A 12,405-nucleotide genomic window follows, 5' to 3' on the forward strand; every position below is an offset into this window, starting at 1 on the left:
ATTTCATTCAATGTCTTTAACAACTGCTTGGTAGCTCATCCTCTGCAACAGTGAATACACATGACATTTGTAACTGTTGCCAACTCACAGGTGCTCTGCATTTATTCCCAGTGAATTCTGCTTTTCTTCCTGTACCGCACAGCTGGGTCACAGTACTGAAAACACATGGCTTTACAATTGGAAGCAAAATAAGCAATGGCCTCAAAAATTTCCATGTTTTTTATTATTAGAGAAAAAAGAGGTTTTCTGTAAATTGTGTGGCATATTCAAACTCGAATATCTGGGTGGAACCAAGAGTAAAAAGATTTTAACATGCACAAAGAATGGTCCTTACGACTCCCATGTCATTATTAATTATTGTTGAGCTTCAGAATCATAAAAAAATGCAAACACAATAGTTAAATACCAGAATAGCTTAATGCTGAATATCATAACTCTTCAATAAAATGAAATCTCATCTGTTTATGTGTCAACAAGAAAAATGTCTTCATGAGAGCAGGCAGCCTATCCACTACTATTGTCCATGTAGTAACAGTCTGCCATTGGAGAATACAATACATTACAAGCCAAACCAAATATATAGCAGGATGACACAGGAAGCCCCGTCTTTCTTCTGTAGGGACCTTTCAATCTGTGCTGTTGGGTCCACACAGCAGTCCCTTGTGCTGTAGCACAGACTCAGGAAAGCAAGCTTTGAACAAGAACCAGCTGTAACCCAGATGGACCGCCTACCTATTTCTCAAGTTGGCCCCATCATTTACTCCAAGTTACAGAATCATAGAACGGCTCGGGTTGGAATGGACCTCAAGGACCATCAAGTTCCAACCCCCTGCCACAGGCAGATTTGCCAGCTGCTAGACCAAGTACTAGATCAGATTGCCCAGGGCGCCATCCAACCTGGCCTTAAATGCCTTCAGGGATGGGGCATCCACAATGTCTCCAGGCAACATGTTCCAGCACCTCACCACTCTCTCAGTGAAAAACTTCCCCATGACATCCAATCTAAAGCTTCCCTCGTTTAGTTTAAAACCATTCTCCCTTGTCCTATCACTATCTACCTTTGTAAAAATTTGATTTCTGTCATGTTTATAAACTCCCTTGAAATACTGGAAGGTTGCAATGAGGTCTCCTCGCAACCTTCACTTTTCCAGGCTGATCAAGCTCCGTTCCTTCATCCTATCTTCATAAGAGAAGTGCTCCAGTCCTTGGATCATCTTTGTGGCACTCCTCTTGACCCTTTCCAAAAGCTCCACATCTTTCCTTTGTCGAGATCCCCAGGCTCGATCCTTTGATCAAGCATCCCAGGCTTGGATGCAGTATTCCAGCTGGGACCTGATGAGGGCAGAGTAGAGAGGGAATAATCACCTCCCTCACCCTGCTGGCCATTCTTCTTTTGATTGAACCCAGGATGCCATTGGCATTCTGGGCTGCAAATATGCAATGCCAACCTATGTTAAGTTTTTTATCGACCATAACCTCTAAGTCCTTCTCAGTAGGGCTACTCTCAAGGAGTTCTTCTCCCTGTTTGCATAGATATCTGGGATCACCTCAACCCAAGTGCCAAACCTTGCACTTCTCTTTGTTGAAGCTCATTAGGTTCACAAGGGTCCACCTTTTGAGTTTATCAAAGTCCCTCTGAATGGCATCCTTTCCTTCTGTTGTATCAATGACACCACTCAGCTTGGTGTCATCAGCAAATTTGCTGAAAATGCACTCAATCCCATCATCTGTGCCATTTATAAAGATGTTAAGGAGTACCAGCCCCAAGATAGACCCCTAGGGGACACTGCTCACTACTGCACCTGGACATAGAGCCATTGACCACATCCCTCTGGCTGCAGCCTTCCAACCAACTCCTCACCCAGTGAATTCATCTACCCTTCAAATCCATATCCCTCCAACATAGATAAAAGGATGTGATAGGGGACCACGTCAAAGGCCTTGCAGAAATCCAGGTAGATGACATCAGTTGCCTTTCATTTGTCCAGTGATGTTGTCACTCCATTGGTTGAAGGCCACTAGGCTGGTCAGTCATGACCTCCCCTTGATGAAGCTGTCTCAGATCCCCTAATCATCCCTCATGCGCATTAACATATCTTCCAAGAGGATCTGTTCCTTGATCTTCTCAGGCACGAAGGTGAGGTTCATTGGCCTGTAGTTCCCTGGGTCTTCCTTATTCCCTTTTTCCAACCCTTTGACAGCCATGACTTTCCAAATATGATGGAGAGTGGCTCAGCAACCACATCAGCCAGCTTCCCAGCTCCCCAGTTCCCATCTAGAGGTTCAGGTTCAGGGCTGTGAGGTTCAGGGACATAAGAATCCTGGCTGCCAGTGAAGACTGAAGCAAAGAAATCCTCAAGTACCTTAGCCTTCTCTGTATCTGTTGTAGTCAAGTCCTGCAGTGTCGTGACTAAGTTGCTGCCAGCATCCAGTCTGGTCACCTTACAGTGCCACGCAAGTAATGTCCATGCTGTCCCTACTTCTGGGTGTGATGGGACTGGGACAGAGGCGTGCACTAAGACGTGAGTCCTGCTCCAACTTCATAGCACAAGAAAAGTAGAGGATTCCATCCCAGTGCTGTTTCAATCCCTTCCTGACTTTTTCACTGATACACTGCCATTCCCCTAACACTACAGTGCTGCATGGGAGCTGCATCCGATAGATCAGATCTTACCTAACCTTCAGACTTTTAGGAAATAGCATTAAGAATTTCTGACTGTGGCCATGCTTCAGTCACAGGGATGGATGACCAGGCCATGTATTGATCAGGATCACAGCAGCAGGCTCCAGAAACCACAGAGAGGGTTTTTAGAAGAGTGCTTGTATTGTGAGATACTGGACTGAACCAATAGGATATTTTCACCTATTTTCACATTTCCAGAGCTATACAAGGAGATAGTAGAGCAGTTTCTTCAGTTTATTCAGTTTCTACTGAGAGTTAAATGGCCAGGAAGACTGTAAACATCCATATGAGTAGAATCACTGTGGTTCTTTTGGAAATAAAAGCTGAAGCATTTTTAACACCCACCTTAAGGCCCTAAAAAGCAGCGCTCCCCATTGTGACTTCATTCAGGTTGGACACAAGATACAGAAAGAGGAAAGCCCATGTCCCTCAGTTTGTCCAACAGGCATGGCACATGCAGAGGGTTTGTCCCCTTGCAGTGAGTTCCACAGCACAAACCTCACTGTGTCCTATTAAAGTAGAAGAGTCCCTTATCCAAAATACCGAGCACAGGGCTTGATCAGCCAACTGGTGTGTAGTTAGGCCTTATCATAGCCTGATTTTGTTAGAGTTCCCCAAAAGTAGTCCTGCTTGAAGCCAGAGATGGACCACCAGTGATTTTTAAGAAATCTAGCATCAGACCTATATGAATTGCAGATAGGTCTCTTACAGGATAGAAGTGCTCAGTTTGGTCTATAAAATTATCAATATTGGAGAACGGAAATTCCCAGTTAAGAATCCCACAGCTCAGCTTCCTCATCACCTCATTCCAATGGCATCAGAGCTCTGTCTTGGCATGTGTGTGTATTAAAAAAGATTTATCTTACACTGACAGAGGTACACCATGCACAGCCCTCGCAGTAGTGCCCTGGTACAGCGATTATTGTTTGCTTTCCAGGACCCCACTGTTAGCCAAAAGAATTCACCCCGGAGGGCAGGAAACACAGATGGAATTTTGTTAAGAGTCCAGAACTGCGCAGGCAGGAATCCAAACCTGCTGCCCTGTGGATGGAAACTGCGTTGCAGGGAAAGGCCCTGTTTTAGCTCAGCTCCATGGGACACAGAGCCATGTTTCTGGAGCCTGTCTTACTGGAGATTTAGAAGCAGCTCCAAGCTTAACAGTGAATTTTCTTACTGTGTAAATCCAGGGGATTAGCTCCTTCCACAAGTGATTCTGGTGGCAAGGAGGAAGAGAAGCTTTCTGGGGTGAGGCAGCTTAATCTCCCAGGCTGCCATACAGTCCCCCTCACTACTTGACAGAACTGTGTTATACAACATTAGTGGCATAAAAAGTGCCTAGCACTGCTACACAGTAGAGGACTTAGTCCTGCTTCACTTCTGCTTCATTCCATTCTTTGCCCTACAATCTACATTCACAGTTCACCCAGGTTTTCCCATCCTCTTGGAGTAGTTGCCATCCACAGCTGCCAGTCCTCTCTGTCCAGTAGGTGAGGCACAACAAGATGTGGGCTGAGGTCAGAGGCAGGGAAATGCAATCCTGAAAAACGTGGTGAGAAGGAGCAAGCGAGGTGACAAGGACCTGCATCCAAGTGAACAGGGATTTTTATGGAACAAAATAGCACAGGAAATGCAATACTCAATGGAGGTGGAAAGGTCTACTTCAGCTTGAGGGAGAAAGGAGAAAAGCATTCATCTACTGCCTGCATCAGAGAAGATAAGTATGCTCATCTTGACGATCTTCTCATGTGTTCATCTCAGCAGGGAAAAGTTAAAATTTATTTTATTACTGTATGCTGTAAAATATGAAAGGTAATTCTACCCTAATTTATTCAGCAGAGAGGAAGAAATGGTTCATTCTCTGTTTGTTATGAAAGCTAAGCACAGGTATGAACAATGTTCCATAGTAAATGACAGAGAGTTTGAAAATCTTATCTGTATCATATGATCACCTATTGAAAGGTTCTATTGTTAAGGATAGATACAAGGGAATACAATTTCAGCTGCTTCAGAACTGTAATTCTCAGCTTCCTCAATTTCTAGAGTTCTCTGCAGTCAGGAATCTGTGTTTTCTCAGCACAGCTTTTTGCATGCTATTTCCTTGGGTACTTTCTAAACTGGAAATAAGTCTTTGTAACATTAGAAAAGCCAACTTTGTGTGTCCTGCTTTCTCAAAGTTAGTCACAGCATAAAGATAAGACTTGAATGGCCTTCTGTTCAAGAACAATTCTGAGTTCAGTCAAAAACTTTAAATGTTACTAATCCCTTCTTAAGGATAAAAGCTAAAAAAAGAAGATCAGAGAAAACGGTTTGAATGGTTTAGTAGCTTGTGGTAGCAGTGGTAATGAGAAGACAGTTGGACTAGATGATCTTATAGCTCGTTTCCAACCTTGCGATTCTATGATTCTATGAAAACAAAACATCACGGAAGCACCAAGAAAAAAGAGGAAAAGATGCTACAGTGTCAGGTAATCTCCATTACACAACACACTCCAGCTTAACTGTTAGCCTCTAACATTGAACAGAGTGCAGCATAGTCATTTTCCCTCTTGCATTAAGCTCCAACAGTTACCAAAACATAGCTTGAGGCACTGTGATGCCCTCTAGGTCTTCCAACCTTCCTGCAACGACAGGGAATTAATAAACCAAGGCTGAATCCAATAGAGAAAGGGAAGTTGCTGAAACACACTGCACATTAGTACTGTTGCCTGAAAACCAGTAAAGGTTATTAATTCTTAGACCTTTGGCAAGTGCTGCCACCTTCTATGTTTATTCATCCAAAAATCAAATGGTCTCCCAAGGGTTGTTTAGCTACTGTCTTATTTAATCTTGACTACTAGAAATATCAGGACTTTGCTGAATCTACCTTTTTACCATCTCGTCAAACTCCTGCAATCTCTTACTAGATCTTCTTCACACACAATTTAACCTCACTGGCCTGAAATTTGTCTTGCTGTTTCCCAGGAAATCTAAGAGAAATCTACACCCTTCTGTGTAGGTACGCTGGTCTCACATCCCAGGAAAATTAGAGGATGATTTTGTACTTTGAAAACATAAGACATACTCAGCATTGGACTACAACTCTACTCTTCTGCATGTAAAAATTTTAGGAAGCATTTGTTTTATCTTTGTCAATCTTATAACTGATTTCAAATCCTATCTTTCCTGTCACTTCTTTCAACTGATGCAATAGATTGTATGAGACTTCCTGCCTGTCTCACAACAGTAAGGTCATCTGTGTATCAAAGAAATTAGTGCAGGACGTGCCATTTCACCTAATTCTAAGAATTTCACAGCAGTTTTAGCAAATATATTATTAAAAACCATAAGAGATGGTAAACCTTTCTGCCCTCTCCTGCAGTGTTACTAAGTGGAACAGATTCTACTCTGTAGTCACCACTTTTTAAACCACAAAATGCAAAACTGTCCTTCCTTAATAACTTCATTGAGGATTTTAAACTCTTTATTTATATCCAGTGCAATCGTGTTTTTGTAAAAACTTTGCAAGTATTCTAGTCATAATCTCATGTCTTTTCAATTTCTTTTGATTTGCTGGTAAGTTGTTGGATCTGCTGTGAATTATTTCTCAAATCCTTATTCCTTCTTCCAAGGGATTAAATCCATAGAAGGATCAAAGGTAGGATTCTGCAGACTGACGAGAATGCTTTGATAAACATTAGTTTGCCTGCCTTTTTCAAATTTGGATGCAGACCCACTTGCTCTCATTTAAAAAAAAAAAATTCTTTGCAGGATCCCATCCTCGACTTTGAGAACATATCTTTCTGTTCTCCATCATCTAGTCTGGGACCCAAGAGAATTTGTGGCTTTATTCTGACCCCAGTGCTCAACTGCTCTTTGCATTTCTTCCAATTTTGATTCTTTCACCAATGTTTCAGTTCTTTGAAAGATAATGAGTTAACAAACTTAAATAAAGCTCCAAGTGAAGCAAAACCATCTCCTTACATTCTGACAATGCAAAATGCTAGCACTTTGGGTATGTGTCTTTGATGATGCAGTGCAGTTTTGATGTAATTTTCTCTATTGGTAGGTTTCCAAATCAGTACGGCATTTCAGACCCATCAGAAGCTATTTCTACATCAGCTGGCTGCAAACATATTTCTTCTGCAATTTCTGGACTTCTCAACTGCTATTGGGCAGCAATATTAAAGCAAATGTTGTGTTGTATGGTTCATTTAACCAATGGTGTTTGTGATGCCCATGGTGCAAAGGACGGCTTTGAGCTGCAGCAATATTAGGAATAACAACACTTTTCTAGGCTTTCCCACTCAGCAGGAAGAAGTTGCACAGCCATGCAAGTAAATTATAGGCTTATCATTCCTCATCAAGCATCAGCACTGACATTCAGCAGAATCCACGTGCCCTTGCAGCAAGACCACAGAAAAGTAGTAGTTTGAACTGTACTGTGCGCTTGTGCCTCCCCTTATTTATTGCCCCTGCTCTGTGACTTTGCTGCATGGTTATTCAACAGTTGCCCTTTGAATAAGAAGCATGTGGCACAGAGATTACTAGAAGGCAAGGCTGTAGAAAAGAGCAACATAGGAAGCAGTTGCATAGGGCTTATTATAAAGGGCAACTAACTGATTCATCCATGCCCTCCCGAGCAAACCATGCCATATAAATGCTATTTTGAAATTAGCATTGTGGTATAAGAAGGATTAGTTAGCAATGATACGCATGCTTGAAGTGTGAATATGTAATGTCTTTTCTCCCTAAAGAAAGACAATTTTTTTCCCCTCCAACTGCATGGTTTCACTCAATTTGCAATGTGTGCCCCAAGGCCATTTTTGCAGCCAATTCTAATTTAAGAGAATTAGCAGGATTTTCATTCTCTAGCATTGGACTAGCATTCTGCCTCTGACTCTCACTGAATATTGGAGAAAGAAGGCAAAAGAAATGTAACCCAGTGTAAGAAGATACTGCCATAGGAAGAGATAGGAACCAGAGTTGCTGCCTCTTGGAGGTCTTGCAAGGAAAAACAGCAAGTTTGCCAGGCTACAGATTGCTGTGTTAGCATGCAGTGAGGTTGAAAGAGCATATGGCAGAAATGGCTGCCTGGCTGTGGTGCACCTATTGCCAGCCCCGTCATTCAGGGCTGTGGAGACAAGATAAAGGTTTATTTTAGTGCCCTGACAGCTGACAGAAATGTATTGCAGAAGCTGCTGAATATCAGTTAGGGAGGAGAGGCAGGGAAGAGAAGTCAAAATCAATCATATACTTGGTGTGTGCCAATCTACTCTCCTGGGGGCAAAAGATAGGGTGAGAACTCTTGTGTATTCTGTGTGTACAGCATACTCCACGAAAGGGTGCTAACAAATGCAAAAAGCAGTCAGCAAAAGGAGCTAGAAGAATCTGAACTTTATTTATGTTGTACTCACTTTTTGAATATCATGGAGAAAACTATTGCTCTTGTCTATGAGGAAAGCTGATCTGACTGTCCAAAACGGAGAGGAACTTCAGTCAGCAAGATCCTCCTTGCAATGCAGTATTCCTGGTAGGTTTCCACAGTTCCACCTCACCCCACATCTTCCTCTCTGTTTAGTTTAGACACGTGATTTTAGGTACATTCCCTCTAACGTGTCACAGAATCACAGAATTGCATGGGTTGAAAGGGACCTCAAGAAATCGAGTCCAACTCCCCCACTAAAGCAAGTTCCCTAGCTGCTCCTATCTTTACTGTTCTCCTGTCTTTACTGTTGATACCAGTTAGTTCTTCACATACTATTTTTAAGCTAGAGTACTGCTGTGTTACTTCTACTTCCAGTGAACATACAGCCTTTTTCCCAACCAAAGGTTTTGAATGGTGTTCTGCATCTTATCATGCCTATAGGCTCCTAGTTCTGTTCCTTGCAGCAGGAGACATCCTTTAGACAACACCAGGTACAACGCTGAACAAATTGCAGAAGCTAGGTAGATGTGTCAGTTTTTTCATGTTTTAATACAAGTCCAAATAAAAAGAAAAATTGGACCTGGATTTCAGTGGCAGTCAGGAATAAACTTTGAATTCAAATTCAATAAGCAAGGCATTTGATTCAGATTTATGTTCTTGCTTTGGAACAGAACGTCCCTAAAACAGAACCTGGATTTACTCCTTCTCATTATCATAATGTGTAAGTGACACATCTTAACATGCCTCTGGTGTCTGATTGTTCCTCATGTTTCCTCTTGCTTCATGTAATAAAACACCTTTTAAACAAGCACCTTGCGATTTTGGAGCAGAATAATCTCAGTCTGTGCTTGAATTGCTGAAGGAGTGTAGGAAAGAAGGCAAAAGAAATCTGCCAGCATGGCTGAGAGAGAAGCTTATCTTGCCTTGGCTGGGTTCACTTTGGTTTCCCTCTTCAGCTTCTTTCCGTCAATCGCCGTACTAATGTATCCCCAAAGGTGCTGATCCCAGAACAATAATGCTACAAAGATGATTACAGTCTAAAAAAGAAAAGAAAACCCTGTCACCATGGATGTTGTAGGTTTCAGCTTTTCACATTTAATCCTTTAATTGGTCTTTCTGGCAAGAAGAATTTGATACTTGGCTTTATTGCTGCATGGATGAGCTCTATTGCAAATCCCATTGGGATGAAGTTACAGTCATTTGGCAGTAAGAAGATCCTTAGCAACTTCTCAAAAACCTACCCGGAGGGTTCCTTGTTGACATCAGAGTTTTTGTGTGATGTCATAAAGCCTCCTAGGAAACAAACAAAAAAGAAAAATAGCAGTAGAACCTTTGGATATCTGATGAGACTGTTGCAAGCCCTTATTCTGCTACTGTGTGTATCAAGACCTAAAGGAGTGTTTGGGTCTTGGCTTGTAGCCAGAAAATTGATGAATGCAGAATACAGAGCAACAGCTGAACAGGCTGTAGGCACAATGAAAACAAATACTGTAAAGATACTGAGTGCATAGGACAACAGGGAGAGAGAGCCTCGTACCAAAGTGTTTGGAGAGGATTAATCTATATATGTTTACAGTTTACTATTGTTTTATGAACACTTCTATAGGCTATCTGCCTGCTGTTGGGCAGATCCAAACAAAGGCTGAGTAATCTGAGCAACAGACTCTTTGGAAGAGAAAGTTATGTCTTATGGGAGCACACAAGTAAAGTACTTTGTAATCTCCCACGCTCCAGCTCAAGAGCAACCAGCAGCTTCTTCAAATTCCAAATGATCAGCTCTTGAGGTAAGAAAGAGAGAAACTACTCAGTTTAGAATACAATGAAACTTAGGAACTCTGATTCATATCCTATTCGTTTGAATACGTAACTCTTTTTTCTCAAAGAGAAGGGGAAAGACTTAAGTCATTTTAACAAGTGCCTCTTCAAGACAGGAATATACTAAAAGTTTAAAAGTTACTGAATTAAAACCTGAAGATTTAGACCTAAAAGCCCCTCAAGTCAGACAATTTTTGCTGATGTAACTAATGAGGTATCTGGATCTTACAACCCATTGTCGTGGCATATATGCAATGAAAAAAAAGCAGATTAACAGCTATCAAGCTAAAAATAAAAGCATCACCTCAGATGTTGGGCCTACTGTGCTTATTGTAACGGGTGGGGTAGGATTGGTAGAGCTGTGCGTCCATCGTGGATGTCACCATGGCACACCCACGCCAACATCTCCACGGAGACACAGCACATTTCTAGCTCCTGCATCACCAACTTGTTGCCAAGGAAACAAGAGGATGCAAAAAGAAAAAAAAAAGAATAAGAAAAAAATCTCAATGACATTCAATTTTGAGACAGTCAAGAAAACCCTGAAAGGGATTTTTAAAGTGCCTGAGAAGGAAATGGAAATTGGGCTTCTAATTACAGATTCTCAACCAACTCCTCTTTATTCTCCGGTTATTCTGTCTGCGCACGTCACTGTCTTCCTGCCATTCTCTGTCTACAGAGGTACGAATGCCAGACATCAGTGAAAAGAGAATCAAAAAGAGCTTTCCTGGAGTGAAGGAGGAGATGAGGGAGGGAGAGCGGGGGAGAAGGTTACTCAGTACAAGCAACAGTGGAGATTCCAGAACTCCGGGAAGGGTGGTGGACAGAAGCTGCAGGAAGGGAAACATGTGAAAGAAAGGCACAGTGGGAGCAAAGGTTTCTGTGAGAAGAGGATGCGTGCAGTTGGCAGGTGAGGGTGTACACATGCGTCTCTACACCCAAATGCATCTGTATTTTTATGTATGCAGCTGAAAAGATATGTCTAAATCCAGACTTAACAGTCCAGAACCTGTTTTGTACTCCTCCAAAAAATCAATAAGTTGACTGAGAAATCAAGCAATTAAACATGGAAAAATTTGTGTTCATTTCCTTCCTTTCCCTCCTTCCTTCCTTCCTTCCTTCCTTCCTTCCTTCCTTCCTTCCCTCCTTCCTTTTTTTCTTAATACACTATAGTACTACATTTAAAGGCTTTCTCTGCAACCCGATTTGCATCCTTTTTAAATGACAGCCAGCACTTTCATTCAGCTGCCTGACTATAGGAGCTCAGGCTGTACAGAAAAGTAACAAATATGACGAGAAAGATAAAAAGGTGCTGAAAGTTGGCAGTACACTTAAACACAAGAGCACACAAGAGGAACAACAGATACGTTTACTATGGATGAGTGTGTATAAAGAGGAGGACTTGTTGGGTGTTATTGCAGAGGGACGTGGCCATCAAGACAACCTGTAGATGTACTGTCAAAGAGTAGTGGAGCCAAATTTCAACAGCACTGAAACTAACATGATCCACAATTAGCTATCTTGGGGGATGAGCATAGAGGAGATTAACTGTTTGAGTAAATGTGTGCCTATCATCTTACTTGTGCATGGGACATAGAGAAGGTTTCATTATACGATAGCACAAAGTGGCACAGATGTTTAATGGTTATCCTCCATGGCTAGCAGTATTGCTTGCATTTGTATTAATGCTGAAACAGATGAAAGAGCTCTGTCTTCAAGTTCTTCTCTTCAATACCTCAGCACTTGCAGTCTCACTCTTCTTCACGCCTCAAAACTGTCATCAAATTTGCAGCCTGAAGTGGGATGGCTGTAGGCCAAAAAGGAAAACTTACACACAGATGTTAATTATTGCAATGAAATACCTACGGAATGGCACTGGGGGAGCTCCATTAAAACCGAAGGAGTTTTTCAAGGCTGGATATCCAAGGAATTCATGATACTAAAAGGGTGCCATAAGTAAGGTTTGTACTCTGTGCCATATAGAGAAGCAGCAGTCTGGCCATATCAAAACACCCCTCATGCCACTCACAAACTTCCACCTGCCCCTAGCATATACTTTTTAAGGACTGAGAAACCCTCTGCTAAGGCAGATTGCCTTCCCCTTGCTAGAAACAGGCATGAAGGAGGATGTCAAGCACTGCTCTCCACACCTGTGTAGTGACTGATAGTCTTGGAGTCCAACAGGTTCTCCCAAGGTTACCATAACATAGAAGAGTTGAGTCCATGAATCACTGTTGTGGAGAACACCAGCCTACATGCAGATGCTGTGTTCAGATTAGCAGAAGCAAGTCCTCCATTGCTTACTGCATTAAGCATTTTAATGTATCCAGTAACATCAGCAGCTGAGACAATTTGGATTGTTCAGCCTGGAGGAGATGGAGAGGAGGCCTGATGGCGGCTGCAGCTCCTCACAGGGAGTGGAGGGGCAGCGCTGAGCTCTGCTCTGTGTGACAGCGACAGGGCCCGAGGGAACGGCATGGAGCTGTGTCAGGGGAGGGGCAGG

The 12,405-nt window shown here is 42.3% G+C and overlaps 1 long non-coding RNA gene across 1 annotated transcript; it reads right to left on the reverse strand.

Moving 5' to 3' along the window:
- Positions 1 to 8,239: 8,239 nt before the first annotated feature.
- LOC109369341 lies at positions 8,240 to 10,307 on the reverse strand. The gene is made up of 3 exons (XR_004161619.1): positions 10,207 to 10,307; positions 9,329 to 9,380; positions 8,240 to 9,124 (listed from the first exon to the last, which is right to left on the reverse strand). It is a non-coding gene; the product is annotated as an uncharacterized LOC109369341 (long non-coding RNA).
- Positions 10,308 to 12,405: the final 2,098 nt, after the last annotated feature.

Source organism: Meleagris gallopavo, chromosome 1, assembly GCF_000146605.3.
Source record: "Meleagris gallopavo isolate NT-WF06-2002-E0010 breed Aviagen turkey brand Nicholas breeding stock chromosome 1, Turkey_5.1, whole genome shotgun sequence".
NCBI lineage: Eukaryota > Metazoa > Chordata > Aves > Galliformes > Phasianidae > Meleagris > Meleagris gallopavo.